Genomic DNA, 22,602 nt, shown 5'->3' on the forward strand with positions numbered 1-22,602 from the left:
GGAAAGGAAAGGAAAGGAAAGGAAAGGAAAGGAAAGGAAAGGAAAGGAAAATGAAAAAAGGAAAAGGGAAGTAGAAGGGAAGGGAAGTGGAAGGGAAGGGAAACTTATCTTCATTTAGGGCCAAGGAGTTTAAATATTATTATTTGCTAAGTACTGAAAAAGCCAAAGCTCTATTAACAGTGCTAGAGCCAGAGCAGCTGCTGCTAGATGTACAATATTAATGCACTTATGGCATTTCAAAGTACAACTCTATCTCCACATAATTTGTCTACAGGAGTGTGAAAAAGATTTTCTCATTGAGAATACAGGGATAGGCTATGGCAAGAACTGCAGTTATTTCCCCACCTCAGGTGTTTGGTCTCCAGCATGAGCAAAGCAATAAAATAGGTCATGGGCCACTGTCACCAACCCATTTACTAGTTTCTACAAGTTGCTACTTGTTTCAGTCATCAATGAATGATCACTTAACAAATGATGCTGTGTACCTAATGCACATCACTCTACTCACCTGTCCTTAGAATTTATACTGTCCATGATGAGACTGACAGGAAGATGAAGAAAATTACACAAGCAAAGGCTTGTGAGTGAAATAATATCTACAGCATTTTGTAGCCCTGCAAACCTAAATGTGTGCGGTAGTGTGTATTCAAGCAGTCATAATAGAAATATCAGATGGCTAGCTATTGCTATCCTTGAGAATGCCTTATTTTTTTTCTTCTACATGTAATATTTCATTGTGAATACCAGGGAGATTATTCAAGCAAATTTATTACCTTGCTTATTAACAATCTGTCCCCCTTTATTTCAGAGACAATAGACTGCGCGTTATATATTTGCACTCTATCTTTAGTACTGATATCGGCAGAAAAGGCATATAATAGTAGAGATTATTATGTCTGCTACCAAGGGTTTTCTCTAAAGCTTTACCTATGTAAAAAGGCATAGGAAACAAAATCTAAAATTAACATTTTAATTTGAAATAACAGAAAACAAAGTCATTTAACCTTTGCTAGGAAAGTAAAAAAAAAAAAAAAAAAGAAAAAGAAAAACACCAACATTTGTAAAGTGTCAAAGTAAGTAAAGTATCAAAAATAATTGATCAATGTTACAGTTAGATGAATAGTATGAAGTATTTAATAATATCAGTCAGTCTTTAAACAATTTAGCTTTGTGTCTTTTGTCTTATTGAATGTTATTGCAAATAATACTGTCAAGTCTGTGGACAGGAATGTTTCTAAAACAGTGACTGTTTACTCCTATCAGTAGACTAGGTACTGTTGTATTCCTGAAAATGATCATCATAAGAAAACTCTAAATTGCATGTGGATATTCTGTGGCAAGATAATTGTTAAATTATGTGAATCCAACTGCAACTATTTGAACATTAGAAATGCAATAACAACTGCTTCATAGCAAAAGTTAGAAAGGGTCACAACATTACAGCGCTTCTGTGACTAATAATCACTGTTAGCTGGAGAAAAATTCCATTAAATCAGTGGTAAAATCACTCTAATAAAAACCATACATTTTCATTTGAATCAGTGTGAACATGATTAAGAGGCTCAAGTCAGTATTAGTTTATGCTTACTTGCATGTCAAATCAGAGCATTATATAATTACTTGCTTATGCTCCTTTGTGCATGTTTGCCTATACAGAGAGTAAATTTACTCTGCCTTTGTTTATAATAAATTCAACCAGTTGTATTAAGTTTTCTGGGTAACAAAAATAGATTAGATTTACATCTATTCCCTCTACAAAGTAATGTAGAAATTCCTAAAAATCTTGTCGTGAAAACCAGGCCCTGGAAATTTCTATTAGATCTTTTATGTGATGCTGCTTTTTTTTATTACAGTTCTTACTGAAAAGTTTGGCCTTTCTATAAATGTTTCTTTTTAATTCCATAAATAAATAAATAAGTAAATTACAGAGTCAGACATTCCCAGCAGTTTGGAGGCTGGAGATCTCTAGTCCAACCCCTGTGCTCAAAGCAGCGTCACCTACAGCAGGTTGCCCAGATTTGTGTCCAGACTGATTTTGATGATCTCCAAGGAGGGAGATCTCCACAACCTCTCTGAGAAAACTGTGTCAGTGCTCAGTCACCCTCACAGTAAAAAAGTTCTTACATTTAAATGTAATTTTAATTTGTGCTTATTGTCTCTTCTGTCATTGGGCTACACCGAGAAGAGTCTGGCTCTATCTTTCTCATCCCTTGTCCTCATCAGGTATTTAAACACATTATTCAGATCTCCCCTGAGCCTTCTTTCTCCATGCTGAATGACTCCAGCTGTCTCAGCCTCTCCTTGTATGACAGATGTTCCAGTCTTTGTTCCCCTCCATCGTCTTTGTTGCCTTCCAATACGTTCATGTCTGTCTTGCGCCAGGGTGCCCAGAAGCAGATCCCCAGGTCCTTGTCTGAAGAGCTGATTCCCAGATGTTTGGCCAAAAGTGTTTACTGTTTAAGGTTGGAAGGCACCTTAAAATCATCTAGTTCCAACTCCCCTGCCATGGGGAGGGACACCTTCCACAAAATAAAATAGAATAAAATAAAATAAAAAAAACATAAAATAAAATAAAACTAAATAAAATAAAATAAAACTAAATAAAATAAAACAAAATAACAAATAAAATAAAATAACATAAAATAAAATAAATAAAAATAAAATAAATACATTGAGATATCAACTTAGAAATCAGAGTCAGAATTGGAAAACAATTTATTTTCTGGCTTAAAGAAAAAAATATTTTCTCATGTGCAAATTTATACATTTAATAATGTTCATGTTTATGTAGACAGATCACACTTCATCTGTTGGAGTAAAATTAACACCCCTGAGGTGGATATACTTTATATCCTTCATGAACTGTAGACTCATAATGGCCAAAAGGAACTGTTTTTCTGTCCCAGCATGAGGGCAGTCTGATCTGTTTTGATTCCTGTAATAGGCTTCATTCATGTCTGTTGTACTTGAAGAGTGTGATACTGCTCATGGCTATTCTTCCTGCTGACAACAAATCATTTATTTTGGGCATGCTCAGAAAAGACTTTAGAAACAAAATTCCGAGCTGTTTATTGGCCCATAAACAAATTTACATCATGCTCCTTCCCTGCTACTGAGCAAAGTAATTTTCTTGGCAAAAACCTGGATGCCAGGCAACTAGATGGAAGAGAGAGGCAAGAAGATTCAGCCAATACTCTCTGGCATGCGTACTTAAATTCTGTCCTCATTTTATCTGTCTTTCTTTATTTCACTAAATTGGTGTTATGATTTCTAGCCTGTCTGATTGCAGTACTTCAGACTCCTGAGATGAAGAACAAATAACTTACTGTACAAGGGCCACATAATACAAGCAGTGATTACATAGGCTATGTAGTCTGACTGATATTCTTTGTGAGGTTTGTCAAAAGTATGGGTTTCAAAGTTGAAAACATGATTTGAGAGGTGTGATGTAGCAAAAATACTTGACATTGTGGGGGAATATGTTCACAGGAATCTCCTGCAATAAAGCTTTAGTCTAAAGCTTACTGAGTCCAGTTACTTTTTTTGTTTGTTTGTTTGTTTGTTTTTGAATTAATCTCTTGCTTAGAAACATCCAGTCCCTACCTTAAATCATCTTAGTTCTGTTACCAATAGCAGCCACATGTAGTTCTCGATGTATTGCCCTCAACACTCTCGACACTTGCCCTCAAAGGCATCAATTATTTTTACCTCCTTCATTTACAAACCCATCACTTTGTACTAATTCAAATACTTTCTAAAATGCTACCTATTTTTGAAAACACTAGGAGTGAATTTAAGAGTGAGGAAAGAAAACAGTCTAACTCAGTATTGCTAGACTTTCCATTTTCTGCTGGGTCCAAGCTACCATGTTTCTGAATAAGAGTAAAGGCAGGGAACATCTGTATTTGTGTATTTTATTAGGTAAGGATACTCTTAGTACTAATTAACATATAGACAATAATGGTAAGTGATCACTTTTACAGCTGTCCATCTTCTATGTTGTATTATACTGACAGCCCTCCCCCCACCCCTTTCTTTTTTCTCAGATATGAATGGTCTCCTGTAGTCTGTACAAGGTTGTTTTCCCTGTTACAAGATGGTTATTCTCTTTTTTCTTCTAGCTGAGCCTTAGTATGATTTCTTTAATTCATATCAAATGTGCATGTCGCATTTTTCATCACAATTAAAGACTTGCTTCTGATAGCAAAATAGCATTAGAATGAATTAGTTGTTGGTGCTAGTTCGATACCAGATACAAAGAATCTGGTTTTAATTAAGTGTCCCTCTGGTGAAAATGCTGTGTTATAAAAATGACAACTCAGCATGCATATGAATACTGCATTATAACTTCGATGTCATGTTTGCTTAGTTTACTGTTTTATGAAATGTATTGCTGTGCTGTGCCCTACTGGAATTGAATTAAATTATGAAACTCAAGCTGGCACAGAAATAACGGACTGAGGATGTATACAATATTACATTCTTCCCACTCCTCTTAATAACGAATAAACCAAAATGTCATCTGGATTCATTTTTTTTGGAGGAAGTGGAATGGTATAGAAAAGTCAGGAGGGGTGCTTTCATACTTTTTAATACTTGCATTGCAAGATGATGTAAAATTCTGAAATAACTTTTGCCTGGCTGAAGGAATACTCAGAGGAAAGTCCTTCAAATGTGATGAGCAAGGTCACTTTTCTTATGATTTTATTTTTAGGAAAAAAAATACTATGGATTGTCAATGTAGCTGTGAGTATAATTCAGGACAAAAAATGTAGGAAATATATATTTCCGTCAAAACTAAGACTGAGTCCTTAAGATCAGTTTAGCCACATGGCACTTTTCACAACTGCTAGGTTTTAAGTCAGGGTGTCCCAGCTATTTTAAAAGAGGAATGTTTGCAGCTTATATGCTGTTCTGCCTCATCTCTCCTAGCTAGCATATTCTGCTTTTCCTTTCATCAGCCTCTGCACATGAAATGATTCTTGAACTTCTCAACCTAGTTTTGGATTCTTTCTCTGATTTAGATAAGGGAAGAAGACCTAATTGAAAACTGATTGTTTAATGTGTGACTATATGATGTTTTACAGCCATTTCTGCAGTATTTAATAGTGAGTGAATTGTTTCATTTATCTAACGGGGCTTTTGGAACCTCAGTGTTTAAGTATCTAGAGAATACCGAAAAGCAGTATTCAGGCAGGTGCTTAGTATGTCTGAATATTTTTTTCCATTTTATTTTGGAAAAAGCAGTTATACGTTTCTTGGAATCATTTAGACTATTCTAAGTGACATAAAAGATAAGCATGGTTGCATGTCAGATTTCAATGGCTGGTATGAGTTGTCAGAAGTATTTACATTACTTGTAAATAAAGCATTGCTTATTAATCATTCTGTGGTTGACTAAAATGGTTTAACTTACCAATTGAGCATGCAGCAAATTTATTAAGAAAAAAAAGTGCATGATAAAGCTGTAACAGATATTTTTTTCCATTCTTTTTCCAAATTGAATACAGTATGTTTAATCAAATGAATTGTGTTTTTGTTGTTGTTTCTGTTGTTGTTTTTGTTGTTGTTTGTTTGTTTGTTTTTCCATTTGGAAACAGAACAAAACACAACAGTGAAAGAATCACAGGGAGAAGAAATATCTTAGCATTTTCTTAGGTTTCCCAGTTTCCCATTTCCCATCACTAGGATGACCTACAGATCTTGGTCTGCAACCTGAGGGTTAATCCGCAGCCATCCAAGGAAAAATTGGCCATCTTCACAGAGATTTCTGTTTCAGAGGAAAATCTGTATCTCTTGTCCATATCCCGGTTTATATTCTACCATACTAGCCACACTATATCCTCTCACAATTTGTATAATGGCATTGAAGAAGAATCTTTTCAGAAGCCTTTGAAGCATAAAAAGCAATTATATATCACTAGAATTTGGGACAAGAAACAGAAGACCACTTCATTCAGTATTAATGTCAGAGAGATTTTGATTCTTGTGTGAGAAACATCATATATGAATGACACAAAATATGCACAGATCAGGGTTTCACTTGGATATATAATGAAGTTTATTTGTTAACATACTAAACGATCAATCAGCAAGTAAAACACAGGTTAGGAATAATGACCTCTGTCATCAGTTATTTAGATATTTTTCCTCTTGGAGTAAAATTCTATCTTTCTCTAAATGTAAGGAACATAATCTTTGTCAGATAATCAGTTTTCACTCATGAAGCAATTTCAAACCACCTTCATAATTTATCCAAATGGGCATTCATTTCAAAGTAACGAAACCAGAGTTGAGGACAACCTAATTTGAAGACTGTTTATAAAACAGAGGTCCTATTACTGTTCTTGTATGTTTGAACACTTGATAATAGAACGATAAAATGAAAAAAACAACAACAACAACAAAAACCAGATTCAGGATACTTAGGTTCTCTCTAGACTGTTCAGATTTTGCATCTTTTGTTCTCAGAAGGTTCTACTGAATTTAAGACATTATTTATGCTTGGGTTGAACTCTTCATTTTATAACTTTTTAAATGAATAGTATACACCTGGAAAAAAAAAAAAGAAGGAAAAAGAAGAAAAAAGGAAGGGAGGGGAGGGGAGGGGAGGGGATAAAAACATAAATAAGAAAGGATTTTCTGAAGTTTTGCATCTTGCTTGGTCACAAAGAGAAAAAATAGTTGTTTTTAATGTTAAATATTATTGTTAGATGTCAATCAGAAAAGCAGGTCAACATTTCCTTACATGTAGAAAGAGCAATCATTGAGAAAGGAAATCAATCATTGTGTTAGATGAGCTAAAAAATGAGGAGATATGAATGATTTAGAATGACTGAAGCAAAAGTAAAATGGCAAAAATTTTCAAAGTCACCACAGAAGACTGAGTATTGTCTCATGATGCTATACTAGCAGATTTTCTGTCTTTCTTGTAAATTAAGCAATTATACAGATTGGGAGAATATTCATCTCCCCTAATTTAGGTTAAAAATGACCCCAAGGGACCATTTATACTGAATGAAATAAATGAACTATTCATTTAATCTTAAACTGGTTGTATTATGGTAGGCAATATGAATTATTTTCTGAAGCTACGTGATTGACCACAATGGAGACCAGAATTTGGACTTCCAAAATTATGAATCTTAGATTAGAGAAGACGAGTCCCACCCAGTCTGGGTATATTGGTATATCAGTTGGCATTTCAGACTGCCAGCTTTGTTTCTCCATTTTGATGGGAGGGGAAAAAGATCTTTGTAACCTACTTAAAAATAATATTATATTATTTTTACATTGTATGTTTTGAATTTTTATATATAACTTCAGAATCAGAATATTTTTTTAAGACTTAAATGCTGATAAAGTATGAAGTATAAAGACAAGATGGCAGAGAAAAGAAATACAATAAATATTTCAAAGCTATATTTGAAAATTGTTATTAATTTTTGAATAATAGCAATTAATGTTCTCTGAATAATAGAATTAAATACACAGTCTTTTCACTTAATGCTTGCCAAACTATGCCAATGGACAGAAAGGTACAAAATACCCATGGATGCTTGATAAATAGTAAGTCCTCTTCTAGTAAGTTTTATATTGAACTAATGATTGGAGGTTGTTTTAAAATCTGATAGATGTGTTTGCATGTCCCAGTTACAATCATTGGTGTTCTTAATTACTTTGGTGCTGGTTACTCTTGTTATCATGTAGATTCCTCTTTAAAGGATTCTTTTTGAGAATAACTGTGACAATGTTCTCTCCTTCATCTAACAGTTGCATGAAAATTCCTATTGATAACCAGGTATAAAGTCACCAATTATTGATTAATAATACCAATACATTTGGTATACTGTTTTACTTTTTTTTTTTTTTTTTTTTTTTTTTATATGACTTGCAGAAAGAGCTTTGACTTCCCTGAATGGGAGTACAAATAAGTATTTTATGTGGTATTTGCACAGATGTGAGCAATTTTATTTCTCTGTACAAAAATCCATAGCATGCAAATGAGCATGAAAATTTGAAACATCGGCACTAATTCCTTTTATATCTGTGACATTATTTCAAGACAATAAGCATTGAAGAATTTGCACAGATTTCAGGAAGCTAAATGTATTTTTTAAAAAGTGTTTGTACAATGACAGGTTTTCCCGTTTACTCTAGATAACAGAGTAAATGTACAGCTGTTGACTCCAGAGGATGGGATGTGAGGGGTATATTTTCAAAGTACTGAATAGTATTCTAATAACAGTACTCAATTTAGAGTTATTTGTTAATTGTTGGCAGAAATGCTTGGATAACTTTTTAAGGATAACTTTTAATTTTACAGGACAGCTTTCCAGGAGACAAGATAAACATTTTAAGGAGAAACAAACAAACAAACACACACCAATAATGTTTTTATATGAAACTAGTACAATTAAAAGAAAAAGATTGAAGAGTTGGGCCTTGATACTCCTACTGCAGGCAGTCAGAAATTAAGCTATTGATTCTCTGGGTGCACAATATGCTCTGCTGTGCTTTTAGGATTGTGATGAATTGAAATTGTTTGATCTTGTGCTACTAACTGTGAGTTAAGTTTTTATAAATAAACCTAGCAGTTACCTCTTTTTATTTTTACTTTAAGAACTGAATGGGAAATTTATTCTTCCCTATTCTGTATTTTTGCATGTATGTGACATCACCTTGTTCAATAAAATGCCAATGGGCACGTATCATGGTCTCTTCTCTCACATCAGTGAGTATGAAAAGGGGAAAGTGCTGGTACTTCAACAAAGTGTGACAAGAAAACCATTTCTGTGTATGGCTTGAATAAAATTCTAGTTTCTAATTTCAAAATGTGGCAATGAGTTTTAGTAAGCTGGGAATACACATAAAGATAGAGAGACAGAGAGAAAGCTGTATATATTTGTCTGCGTATGTATGTCTTATATATAGTTTCCAAGAGTAACTGGAAAATAGAAAGGAAACGTGATCCGTACCATTAGAGCATCCTTCAAGAGGTAGAACATCCATCTAGTCAGGGAGGCTGTGGTAGTCTTTCAGCACTGTGAAATCTCTATACACTGACATTTGAAACCACATAGTTCTGCTCAATGATGTCGGCATGATATGGACCTATTCATCAGCATAGCTGCAGAAAAATTTCACAGGCTGCTGATAACTTGCAAATTTGCTGAATAATTTTGCCTTGGTTGAATCGTCCAGTCTTTTCCACAGCCAAAGCAGCACATACCTGTGGGCTGTATTTCAGAACTATGCAAAAGTTTTACAAGTAACAGCGAAAAAGATAAGAATAAGGGATTTTGGAGTAAAAAGAGAAACAGCAAAACAATTCAGACAGATTTCGGTGGCCTAACAATAAATTTATGTAAAGCCATACTCTGAGATTAGTGGGAAAGAGAATGTTAAGTGAGACTTAGCATTGCAGAAACTACAAGTGGGAAGGAAAAAGGGAATTGATATTTCATATCTTTGTTGACTGGGTGGCATATTAATTTAGTTGCAAATGCATTCATATGAACAAACATATCCATTTATTTTCAGTCACATGTATTGATTAGTTATTTCTTTAGGTTAAGGTGCCATATCAGTTTAGATGTTTATTTTGGTTGAATTACATTGGTCTAAACACCCATGTAAAACTGCGATCAAATATAAAATGAGATGGTCAAAGGTAGCTGATGGATACACTGAACAAGAATTCTTTTTTTTTTTTTTTTAAAAAAAAAAGTAGCATAATTTTTAATATCTTGATTATGCTTACCTGTATATTCCTCTTCTACACCTCTCACCATCCTACCATCAGGAACTGCTGTCAGAGGAGAAACATTTCACAGAAAGTTTTGGCTACAGGTAAATAAACACTGCATAAACAATAGAATACAATGTTATTGTGTTTCCAACACTAAACAAGCAGAAATTTTGTTAATGCACCATGCAGACAAAGCAGGGAAACACAAATCCCACCTCAGAGCTCACTCTTCAGTTGTAAGGAGAAGCAGCAGATGGACTGTCATACAGGGGCCACGAGGTAACTGTTGGACAATCTGCAGCCTAAACACTGTCAAGTTTCTTGTATGTACCATGGTAAAAGAGTTATTAAAGATAATTTAAAACATGAGTACATGTGCAGGTATTTACGTCAGAAGTTTTTCCTAAAACAAGTTCATTTCAGCTGCCTGCTGCTTGTGTTGTAATCAATGCAGAATGACACAGTGTGAATCTGTTTAATTTGAACAGCCTTTATAAACATGTGGGAATTATTGGTAATAGCAAAATTACTCCTTCAGGAATAAACACCTGAACAGATAATCATACTTTGTGGTATAAATTAGGATGAAAAAAAAAGGGGGGGGGGCCCCCCCGGGGGCGGGGGAAAGCCCGCAGAGAAAAGTAATCCTGTCAGTCTGACTCATAGAAGAAGCCATTCAAGCTACTCATTCAAGCACTGATTGCTCTTATAATTGAGGAGCACAAACTTGAGGCACTGTTTTCTGATACCAGAGCTCATCTGTATGTGATTTGCCACAGTAGTTGAGCAGTTCCTGTATTTTTCACTCAGGTTTCTCATTTCCTTCTATGGTAGGTTTTCAGAGAGTAAGGCAGAGTCCTTGAAAATAGTGGTGAAGTTATTCTCATAGCAAATGGTGCTGGATAGATAATTACAGTCAGTTAGTGCTGTTTTTAGCTAAATTTATGGTTGACTTCAACATTGTCTTTACATACGTCTCATCATTAAGTAAATTGTGAATTTTTATGCACACACGCATATATATATATTTTCAGAAGACTGACTGACATAGTAGGTTGCAATAAGAGAACTGTTTATAATAATAAATGAATAAGCATAATGTTGGCTTAGAAGCATTAGTGAGAATCAACTGCTTTTTTTTCCCCCATTTATTTATTTATTTAAAAATAGAAAATTAAAAATAGAAAATTTAGAAAAAAGCAAAAGACTTCCTACCCAATACTTTCCAGTATTTTGCTGAAACTGAACCTATTGGTTTTACTTCAGGTAATTTGTATCATTGTACTACCATTAAATCACAGACATTATGCCACCATTAAAACTATTTTGTTCAGACCAGCGTGAGTTTGTGTAGTCTCTTTGAATAATAAAATATTGCTTTGTTGAAGTAAGCATAACTCATTCACGCCAATATAAGCGCAATTGCCCGTACACATGCTCAACCCAGCTAATGCATATTCTGCTAAATGAGGAAAGCTGTGTGCCATTGGATGGTTATTTCCCTCTCCGCAGATTCACAGCCCCAACAAGGTGCCAGGGAGGGTACGCACATCACATCGCTGCTTCATCTCTGCGCACAACACGCTGCTCCGGTGGCTCCTCCTATTCCTTGTGAGGAGAGCTGCCTATCTGATTTTGGAGCTCTGGCAAAAAGCCTGAGCTCATTGATTACAGATCACTGTTAATAAAGAGCATTTGTAATGCAGCAGTGGTGATACAATCTCCACACGCCAGTTCATGATGGCCCTTCAGTCTCTACAATTAAGTCGTCCAGCAGGCATGCCCCCTGTTGCAGCTGCTCTGTCAATCTCATTTTGTAGTACAAATGATCTTAGACCCAGTGTTTGACATGGGGTTTTAACACCAAAGAAGGCAATTCTGCAACTTCAAATGAGCCTAATTGGTTGTGCGCTCAGGCGTTCACTCAAGCTGCTTCAGTCCATCAGAGAGAGATTTCCAACTAATTGAACAGCTCAGAAGAAAAAGAACCACGGAAATCACAATGCACTGAGCCGTTTGAGAGGGTTCTTTTCTTGATAAAAACCTTCAAAATAAGATATATATATATATATTTGTGAAATCAGCCACCTGTCAATCTAGAAAGCGTTTTCATTGGTAAAGAAGCTCTTAATGAGATATGGCCTAATAATCAGTGGTTATTAATTACAAAGCCTACAGGTAAATATACTTTTTTTTTTTTTTTTTTTTTTTTGAAAATGTTTATCTTGGATTGGCAAAATATATTGTCAAAAGCTTTTTTTATGGTGCATAACAATTATGTGGTAATGGACAATCAGAGGAATGCCATTCAAGGCAACCTTACTGCTAAAGTGTGCAAAGTTATTCATGTGTTCAGTGGTGGGAGTGGGCTGGGTGAGATTCTGCTCACGTAAATATTTGCTTTTCTTTTTTTTAAATATATATATATATTATTTTAGCACAACGGAATATAAATTAGCATGTTTGTTCTAGAAAATTAGTAAGAGTGTTTCTCTTCTGAATTGTACCATTTTTACCTCTTGTTTTCACTCTATTGATTTAAATAACTTCCCTTCCAAGGTCAATTCGCAGAGACTTTTGCCCTGATGTTTACATACTCTATGTCTAATAATTCCATATCTATTCCATGAGTGATTCAAACATATAATTTATACAATATTTGTATTCGACATTCAAGGTAGTAGTTCACATCTGAACTGATGACAGCTCAGTGACTACTTTTAAAAAAGAAAAAAGATGATAGAACAGACAAAATAATACATATTTATTATATATTTTTAATAGGAAGAAACTTAATATTTTTGCTTCAGTAAATATGAGTACAAAACTTGTTCTGGGGAGGGACGGATCCAATCTAATAAAGCACTTCAACATCTGTTCAATTTTTAGCATGTAAGTAATCCTCTGGTTCTCTAAGTCCCTGTTGAATGATCTCTATGCTTATTCAGAGACAATGATTGTCCACTGAGTTTACAAAACCTATGAAATATACATATATGTGTATATATATGTGTGTGTGTGTATACACATGTATACATATATAGGTATATACCCATAAAATATGAAGTAGTTATTCCAGGTTGCCATAAATTCCTGAGACTGTGAGGCTTATGCCTTTACTTGTTTTGGAATATTTTTTACAAAATTAGACCATAAAATAATGGTATATCCCAATAAAAAAAGACCTCAGTTGACTACAGGGAATGCAAAACTCCATGAAGCCTACAAGTGTCTTTTGGTCAGTGACCAGGTAGTTATGGCACCATTTATATATTGTTTACCCTGTTTAAGGCCCAGTAGCAGTGAAGCCAAACCCAGACTACAGAAGTCTCATAAACACATATATCCTAACATTTTATGGGCATCAGCAGAAGTTAACAGCAGCACTCTCATTTGACTTAAGTGAGAACAGAATCAAACACTTCATGATCAAAGAATAAATTATGAACTGAACAGTGGAGAATATCTACATATTCAGAATGTACTTTTCCCAATCACTTGAGGTGTTTTATTGCTCCACTGTTGAATCATTATTCAGAATTTTAAAATTCAGGCATATGTAAGAGGATATAAACATAACATGGTTACTTAAATAAAATACCTTTTCATTTCAGGAAAATTCCCTAAATTAAATTAAAACTTCATGATGTTTATCTCTCTGAGGAAATATTTCAGTGTAAACTATACCCTAAGAATATTTTTGTGTAAAATCTGAAGGCTCACACTATACATATGATATCAAATGCACTTGTAATCCTATAGTAAAGACAGTAATTGCTAAGTGCTTTGTAGGTCCCCTAACAGTGGGGTGGAGCTGTAGCTACAGGGATCCCTGTTGCTGAACTCAGCAAACAAGCTGTCCATGTGATTCCAGATGTTTCTGTTTTTTGGGGGCAGAGGACCTCCCAGGATCAGAATGCCAGTATGTCTGAGGTACAGAAGCCACCCTTTGACACTGCAAACTCAGTAGTCCTGACCCTGTAGTTCTGAAAGAATTGAGTTGGATCCTCAGGGGCAAATGGGCTAAACAGATTCATGTTGTCAACTTCCTTAGCTAATTGCATCTGCCAAAAATCTCATGTTTAATTTGCGCGTGCATGTGCGCACACACATAAATGAACACACAGAGTATATTTCTAAATCAAGAGGAAAAAAATAATAAAAAGAGCTGAAAACTGTATGCAGAAAAACAGCTGTACTCATTTGTGCTATAAACCAGCTGAGTCAGCCCTTAAATCGAGCTCTAATTAATCTGAGCACACGGTGTAACCAACAAAGAATGGCAACAGACAGAAGAATGGAACATGTTGATGGGGATTAGTCTCTAGCAGAAAAGATGCATGAGAGAGGGAGTCTGATGACAGCTAATTGCTGCCCAGAGGACCAAAATAATGGGCAGTCTACAAGAGACAGAAAAAGGAAAGGGCTGGTGGAAGTAGTCATCAGGTGTTTGCGGTGATGAAGTTCATTGTCCACACTGTTTACTCTGGTGTTCAGCCTTAATGTCCATTTGGAACTGGCACAGTAAGGAGCCGTGTTAAAATAATAAGATCTTAGTGTGCAATGTATTGATGGAGTCAGAACTCCATGCAAATGCCCCTTTCACAGTGGATATTCAGTCTGAATGGCATGTAAGGTTCAGGCACTGAGAGCCTTGGTAACAGCGGAAAAGCCTGATGTTTTCACACCGCAGCTCCTACGGACGCTTAACATCTGCACTTTATACAACTTCCTCCAATAACAACTGTTTAAGTGAGTGATGTCTGAAGAGATTTTTTGCCCTTTAAGATTTGTTCACTCAGTTAACATTCTAATTTTTTATCAAGGGATGTACGGTATGGTGTTACAAAACTACTAGTAGCTTAAACATTGTTCTGCACTATTTTGCAATTGCCTTGCTAGAGGTGGAAGTACATTAAATACATTTCTGTGTTTGTACTTGAAATCTGAACGATTGTGAGGGTGAATGTTTAATACTTGATAAATATGCACCATATTAGCCAGCCCTTATGATTTCTTGTGTGAATGTGTTAATATTTAATATGAAAATAAATGTTGCAACCCTAAAGCTCTATTCAGTGTAAATTACCAGCAATGTGACACTGAAATTCAAGCCACAGGTGTTGCCAGCTAACCATTCACCATATATAAAAGACAGCTAAAGAATTTTCTCAATCATTTTTTCTTGATTTCTTAAGGAACGTATGTATACTGTCCTGGCATGGGGGGGAAAAAAAAAAAAAAAAAAAAAAAAAAGATATAAACAGTGTATTCTGAGTATTAAGGATTCAAAATGGCTAGTTTTCTGAAGAAAGCTGTGGAAAAGCTCCTATCAAACAACAGTCAAACAGCAAACAATAGTCAAACAACAAATTAAAACATGTTTATATAATCAATGCCAGCTGATGAAATTAGCTGTACGATGAAATTAGCTGTACGATGAAATTAGCTGTACTGACATCATAAACAATGTAAGGTCTCAGTACTCATTGAGTTCTGGTTTAAAATAGTTTAATGAAAAATATTATGATGCCCATGTGGAAGAAATTCAACTGATCTGCAAACACTAATTCCAAATGGAAAAAATGTACACCCAAAAAGGGGCAAAAAGTCGAGTTAGATCCTGCCTGGTCCTGTTCATGAGTGACCTGTACTCATTTTCTATTGTGATTTAGATAAAGTATAAAATCATTGCTTATGAAATGATGAATATTAGATAAATAAATAAATAAATTTCCAAGTAGGAAATAAAAAGTATGAATTTATACATTCTTTGATAAAGAAAAAATGTAATTGACTGTATTTATTTTGATTTAACATCATTAGATTTTTTTAGTGCAACACTTTCCCAATCAGAAAAAGAAGTGTTTGCTCTCAAACTGATATGAAGTTCTCAACATTGCCTTTAATGTTAATTTTTCTAGAATTACATTCCAGAAAATGTAATAAAAGTGCATATTCAGAAGGAATGTGCTTCCATCCATTTTTCTGCAATTAGTCCTGATGAAGTAGGACTACAAAGTAGGTAGGTCATGCAGACCAGATGTGTGACATTGATCTGGAATTTGGTGACATGAAAGAGAATCCAGAGCCACAGTAAGGAAACAGATAGTTACTAACAAGGGTTAGTACAATTCAGGCTTAGAAGAGAGCACAACAGGCCGTATTGTTTAAAGTTCTATAATCCACTCTGAAAACAAACAAACAAACAAACTGAAAACCTGCAGGTATTTTAGAAAAGTCAACAGAATTATCGGAGGTCTGAAATATTGTGAATATATAGTTTGCATTTAGGCCACTTTTTAAGCTTTCTTTGGATAAGTAAAACATACTCTTAGAGGAATAATTGAGATTGGATAGTTATTTCATCTTTTTTTTTTTTTTTTTTTTTTTTTTCAATATTTCACATTCCTCCAAACACAGCAAAGATGGAAATACCTTAACATGACTTAAAATGCGGTCCTTGAAATATTGACAAGCATAGCTGTACCACAACTTTACATGTAGATCAGGCATAACAAGGACTAATCCCCAGCTGCAAGTAGAAGAGGACAGATATATCTGCAAAGCTAGCCTCATCTGCATACCCTTGCCCCCAGGTCTCTGTTAAACCTGTTGGGTGCAGACTATAGCTTGTATTCTCTTCTGAATGTGCTGTGGCATTGCTTGGATCAATGGGGCACTGAATAAAGTTGTGCCAAGCCTAATAACAATTAAACAACATGGGAAAGTCTGGTCCTGGATAAGTTTACTAGGATAGAGGTAGTCCATGTAGTCACATAAAATAAGCCTTCCTTCTCCTTCATTTTTTTTGTTCCACTTAGTATTGATTTTCCTGTAATTAGAACCCACTTCTCCTCATGGCTGACCACCAAAAACACCAAAATGGTTAAGCACTCTGCTTTGAAATTTATCATTAACTTAGTACGTGGCTTTTGGCTACTGAGTTAAGCTTCTTGGCCAGATTCTCCCCACCTAATCCAGATGTGAGGTGTGCTAGCTCTCCCATGGATGATCCTTTTCCTGTAGTAGCTACACTATGAACCTGGGCAAGGTTCCTCATTGAAGGGTGTGAACTGAGGATGGTGGGTCCAGACCTTCTTGCCTTTGGTAATTTTTTCCTTAAAAAGGCCACTTTACCCCCTTGAGGTGATGAGAAAAATTATTTTGTTTTCCACACTTATAGAATTTCCCATGAATGAATTTTGTACAGCTGCCAATTTTTCCTTCTTTGCTATATAGTGATAGTGTCCTTTGTGGTTCTGCAGCAGGCTGAATTTGTTTTACCAGATTTCACTCAATTATTCAAGTTATTGTCTGATGAAATTAATATGCTTTATTAAGCATAGAGTATTCTAACATCAAGCATAGGTGCTTCAGCTGCATACTGATAGTTTCCTTCTGCAGAAATTCTGCCAAATCTGCTCCCTTCCTAAGGAATTTCAGTCTTGGCAAGAGATCTTCATTATCAGCTGCAATAGTATGCTTGTCCCTAATCACTGAGGAAGCTCTCTCTACCAGGGAGACCCCTAATCCACAGGTTATGCAGACCAATAACAGCCTCAGATGTTTTCATCTGCGAAGATCCAAATTGGTTTTGCATCTGTCCTTCGGCTGCTTTGACTTGGCTTTGGTCCCTTGGGGTATATTGAGCTAGCGGGCTTGGGCAATGAACTTCCTCTCTCCTGCCATATTGAGGCAGCATCCAACAGTTTGCACAGCTCTGACTGTAAGATGGTCTTTTTTATGTGGATATAATGGATGAGGACTCAGGGGCACATGGTTGACCATTTCATAACACAGACTCTGTGATATGCAAAGCTTTCATGGAATAAGGACTTATGCTTGATTTCAACTCTGCTCTCTCTGTCTGTTCTAATATCCTTTCAAATTGTGTGACAGGGTTGAGAGACACGGCAAGAGGCAACTGTGTTAAGAGGTTTACAATAGTTCTCTCTTTTCCAGGAGCAGCTTTAACAAGAAAAGACCATGTTCCTGGCACAGTCCCATAGTAGACATTAATCTCAGTCCTTTGGGATGGTGAGGGAATGAGACCCTTAAAGACTCAGTGTCTTTTCTGAGAATTACTTTTAATGGTCCAGCTAAAATGGCCAAACTGACCAAATCATGGACCAGTGCAAACCAGAAGTGTCCTATTTAAATTGTTATTTCTTGTCTTTTTTTTTTTTTCTTCTATTAAAAGAAAAAAAAAAGAAAGAAAGAAAAAGATTTTGAAAGTTCTATTTCTGTTTAATTGTCTTCGTATCTTTTTCTATAGTGCCCATGCAAACATTTGTGAAACACTGGATATTCTCTTTTCCAATGCAACTTAGTGGCAAGAGCTTATTGGCATTTCTCAAGAGACTTTGGAGTTAAAATCACCAAGGCTTTCAGTGGGAATACAAGCAATTATTTCTATATGCTGGTATTTTTTTTCTCTGTAGACCTGGGAAGCAATGTGATAATGAAAGGTTTATTTGTGATGGCTAGATGAACAAGTTGCAGCTGAATAGAGGGCAAATGTTGTATGGTTTTGCTGTGTTCATCAACATGCTTTTCTTTGTCTGAAGAAACTAACGCTCATGTTGTTTTTGGCTACATGCCACAGTTCTCATCTTGATATATCAGATTTTCTCATTTTCTTGTCTTTTGCCAATTTAATGCATCTCTTTGGGTGATTAATGCTGGGAACTCCTCTATCAATATCTCCTCCAGCCAGGTAGCAGTGAGAATGCAAATCTCAGGGCTTTGTTACTGAACCCTGATCACAGGACTTGGAAAGGAAATAAGAGGACTTGTAGGTTCAGATGTGTACCTCTGTTTTGGTATATATTTATTGTACTCATTTCTAGGAGGAAAAAATTATGCTGTCTTTTTGCTGAAAGGGTTCACAACAGAAATCAACGTACAAAAAAATGTGATTATTCAAAAATTGACAAAAATACATCTCTAGAATGCCAAACATGGTTCTATTATAAGCATGGCTTCTTTATAAAGCTTTATACGTTTTATAAGCATGAAATATGATCACCTGTCATATACATTGTTCTTTTTTAGAATGATAAAATCTCTAAATCTCTTTAATCCCACTTGTTGCAAAGTTTCATATTGGCTATTTATTTCATTATGCAAACTGGAAGCAAGAAGAATCTCAGACTTCATTCATTAATTACAAATATTCAGATCAGTATAAGTGTGTGATATGGACAAAGTCAACTGTTATGAAGGTGAGCATCAATTTCATATATCAGGCAGGTAACTGTATTTGCAATACTTTCTGGGACATGTAAAAGCTAGCTTAAATATTAAAAGGCTATTTTTCCTCTAAGCAAGGAAAATAAATCATACAAAAGGAATTAATAATTAGTTGTTAGTATTTATAGAGCTGATATTTATAGGGCTGATACCTTGTTATGAAATCAAATAATATTTTTACATATTAAAATAAATGAATGATAATTCATTTTAAAATTGATATTGAAAGAGTTTTGTTTTGATGCTAATTTTGATTATTATGTGTTATAATACATGATGGGACTTAGATAAAAGTGCTATGTGAATATATGGTATTGTTAGGAATTTCATCAATTGGTGACATGTTTGAAAGATAAAACTGACAAATTAATATCAGTTGTTGGACAGATATGAGATCCTTGCTTTTTACCCTTTCATTGTTTTAGTTTTGTTTTTATCTTGTATTTTTTGCTTACATGGCTTACTAACTATGTAGTTTCTATAGCAACATCCATTGACCATCGAAATAATGAAAGCCACAGAAGCTCTCCTGCAGTGAAATCCCTCATGCTGACAAGCACAACTCCTGTTTTCTTTGTCCAATGTTGCCCATTACTTACACAACTGATTTATTTGTCAAGATACTTGGAATGTTTGATAATTACATGTGAATTAGACTAATGTAGACAAGACATTTAACCTTTACTCTACCTGCAAACTAACACTGTAACAAAGAGTTAAAATAGGAATAATTTTAGTGTGCTGAAAATACAATTTCTTAACTGGAAGAATTTCAAATATGCAACTTAGCAACAAACAGGATGAGTGCTGGAGCTGAAGGAAGGATATAGGAAGAGCAGTAAGTTGTGGCACTTTAGCTTTGTATCTCACTTAATCAATGGTTTATCAAGAAGTTAGTGGACGCTCAGCTGTTGGAGATGCCAACATCCAGGTGAAATAAAGAACTAACCACTGATGCCACCTAAAGAGCTTGCAGCATTTTCTGTGTTAACCTAACAATGCTAGCCCTCATGCCATTCAAGTGACTATATTTTCCAAATTCTACAAATGGTCACACTATATAAAGCAGGAGTCACCTGTCCTGACCTCTGGCTGTCAGATGTGGCTCTTCTGCTACTGACATGAAGCTTCCAGAATGAGTGATATTGGCAAAATGGAGGATCGAGGCTTCATGGGTAATCAAGCCCATTGAGGCTTCTGCCCTGCTCTGGCTCACCTCAACCCCCTCTAGGAATAGGAACAGTGAAAGAGGAACTGTTTTTGCTTTTGGACTGCTTTCCAAAACTTTTCTTCCCCCTAACTTTCTGATCTGTATGGCTGTCGGCGGAATGTGTGCATTGGTACAAGACAAAGAGAGATGGCTATTTCTGATATAGAATGGTAAGTACTTAGCTTCTTCTCCTAGAGTGGTGTGCTATTTTGCTGTGAACTATTAATTACTGTATGAACTTTGGAGCTCAATGTAACACATACCTATTTTTGTAAGATTTAATACTGATTTCAAATGCTGGTGGAATTCTTAAGTTGAACATTAATTGAAATCAAATCATGAGTTCTGGTAAATTGTAAAGGCACTTGACACTTTTCCCTTTTAAAAAAGATTGGTTTGAAATGAATCCAGGCACTACAAAAAATATTTATTGCGTCCTTTTTTTTTGTTTGTTTTGATTTCTTGCATGATTTATCCCTTTTTAAATAACAAAATACAGTAAAAGTTAGGGAAAGGAGTAAAACATAAAAATGCACTAAGAATTTAAATATTCATATATAGTTCTGGCTGAACACACCTTGTGATTCCATGTTGCAGAACAGCAATGCAAGAAGCAGTGTGGATGGGCAATGCTGTCAGCCTGGTCAGCATAAAGCAGTACTGCTGAAAAGGACAAGTAAAGAGAAAATAACTGAGAGGTTACTCCTTTGGAGGAAATTAAGTTCTACAGAAGGTTAACTGATATTTTCTCTAAAGCTACTCTAGTTGATAATGCTTAATTTTTTTGTTCATCTCACATGTCTCTGTGGAAGGGATACAATACAAGCTGCAAAACCAATGCAGTGATATGTGAAAAGATAATATTTGACGTGGCTATGGCTGGTTTAATAATTATCCTTGGTTCATCTTCCAGCTGGAATCATGAAGCACATTAAGTCTTTTTTTTTTTTAATATTTTTATTTTTAATTTTCAAGAGCTTTCACTGGCAGATCCAAACTTTAGTTTTTCACCTCAGAAGTGGACATAACTGCTAAGGAGCAGAGCCATGAGAGAAAAACCACAGATAATTCTCCAATGTGCCTGTTAATCCAGTTCTAATTCCAACAAAAAGCACTTACACCATACTGACATTAAAAAAACAAACAAAAAAACTATCAAACAGTGCTATAGCACCACTCTTTTAGCTTAGCAGTGCTACTTTATTTAGTCTGCTGGAACTGTGCACTGAACAGCTAGCTGTGCAGTGAACAAGCACTTAATGCATTGGAAGACAAAGCTGGGAGTCGCTTCTCTAAAAGATTTAGCTCTGAGACTTTTTCCTTTTTTTTTTTTTTTTTTTTTTTTTTCTTTTAAGAAGATATATAGCAGATGCTGTTTGGCATGGGGCAGATCCTACCTTGCATGAGACATCACAAAGCCTGGAAGAACTGAGCACTAGCTGACAGTGCTTGTGAGGCTGAGAAAAGAATTATAGAACCTTTCAGGTTGGAAAAGACCTCTATAATCAGCACTTCTGAGGCTGAGAATGTCTGACTTAATCTTTTTTCTTGAGGTTAGCAACTACTGGCAGCTACTGCTTTGTGTACATTTTAGCCAGTGGTGTCCAGCAAGGTCTCTCAGCTCCCACTAAGTCTGGGACAATAATCCTGTACTACCCCTTAGCACTAAGCACTGGGTGCACACAGGTTTGAATCTGCCTCATAGGATACCTGTGGGCTAAATGAACATAAATTCCTAATGTGTCTGGGGATGTTTAAATGCTCATTGCTCAAGCATATTCTGACCACCTCTAATTTTACAAGGGAAAGCACAGTTACTTTATGCATGTAGTGGTTTTTATCATCTCATTTTTTTTTTTTTTTTTTTTAGTAATGGAATTCATCCCTGAAGTTTCATGTAGACTTCAAGCAGATAAATCTGAAAAGTATGCTTGAGTGTATATGAGGTCAGGTTAATACCTATGGAAATGTAAGGTTAGAAGAGGAAAGGCAAAAAACTGCTCTCTGATTGAGAGTAAATAATTTTGTCTGCTTCTTTGGAGGAGCTCTGAGCTGGTGTGTTCAAACCCAGAATTTCACTCCATATTGTCAAGGTGAATCAACATGTTATATTTCTTCTGCCCTAATATGTCAGACTTTTCTTTTAGCTTTAATAAATTTAATGACACTTCTTTTTCTACATAGGCCTACAAAGGGTGTACGTGCTACCTTGATTATTGGATATCTGAAGGTCTTTATCTGGGTTCATGGAAAACCTTGTTTTAAAAATAATTGGTCACCAATGTCTAAAACAATTTCAGATAAGCCTTTCACAATGGAAAAATGGTGTCTTCAATAAACTGCTTAGTATTGCTTTAATGCAATTGATTTTTGTGTTAGAGCTTGG

General features: G+C 35.3%; 1 long non-coding RNA gene across 3 annotated transcripts; it reads left to right on the forward strand.

Annotated features, from left to right (window-relative positions):
- The first annotated feature begins 11,293 nt into the window (after positions 1-11,293).
- Positions 11,294-13,941, forward strand: LOC118164597. 3 transcript variants are annotated; one of them, XR_004749559.1, is made up of 3 exons: positions 11,294-11,929; positions 12,536-12,643; positions 13,649-13,941. It is a non-coding gene; the product is annotated as an uncharacterized LOC118164597 (long non-coding RNA). The 3 variants fall into 3 exon arrangements; XR_004749560.1 differs by lacking the exon at positions 11,294-11,929 and adding an exon at positions 12,007-12,140; XR_004749561.1 differs by lacking the exon at positions 12,536-12,643.
- The last annotated feature ends 8,661 nt before the right edge of the window (positions 13,942-22,602 follow it).

Source organism: Oxyura jamaicensis, chromosome 3, assembly GCF_011077185.1.
Source record: "Oxyura jamaicensis isolate SHBP4307 breed ruddy duck chromosome 3, BPBGC_Ojam_1.0, whole genome shotgun sequence".
NCBI classification, from domain to species: domain Eukaryota; kingdom Metazoa; phylum Chordata; class Aves; order Anseriformes; family Anatidae; genus Oxyura; species Oxyura jamaicensis.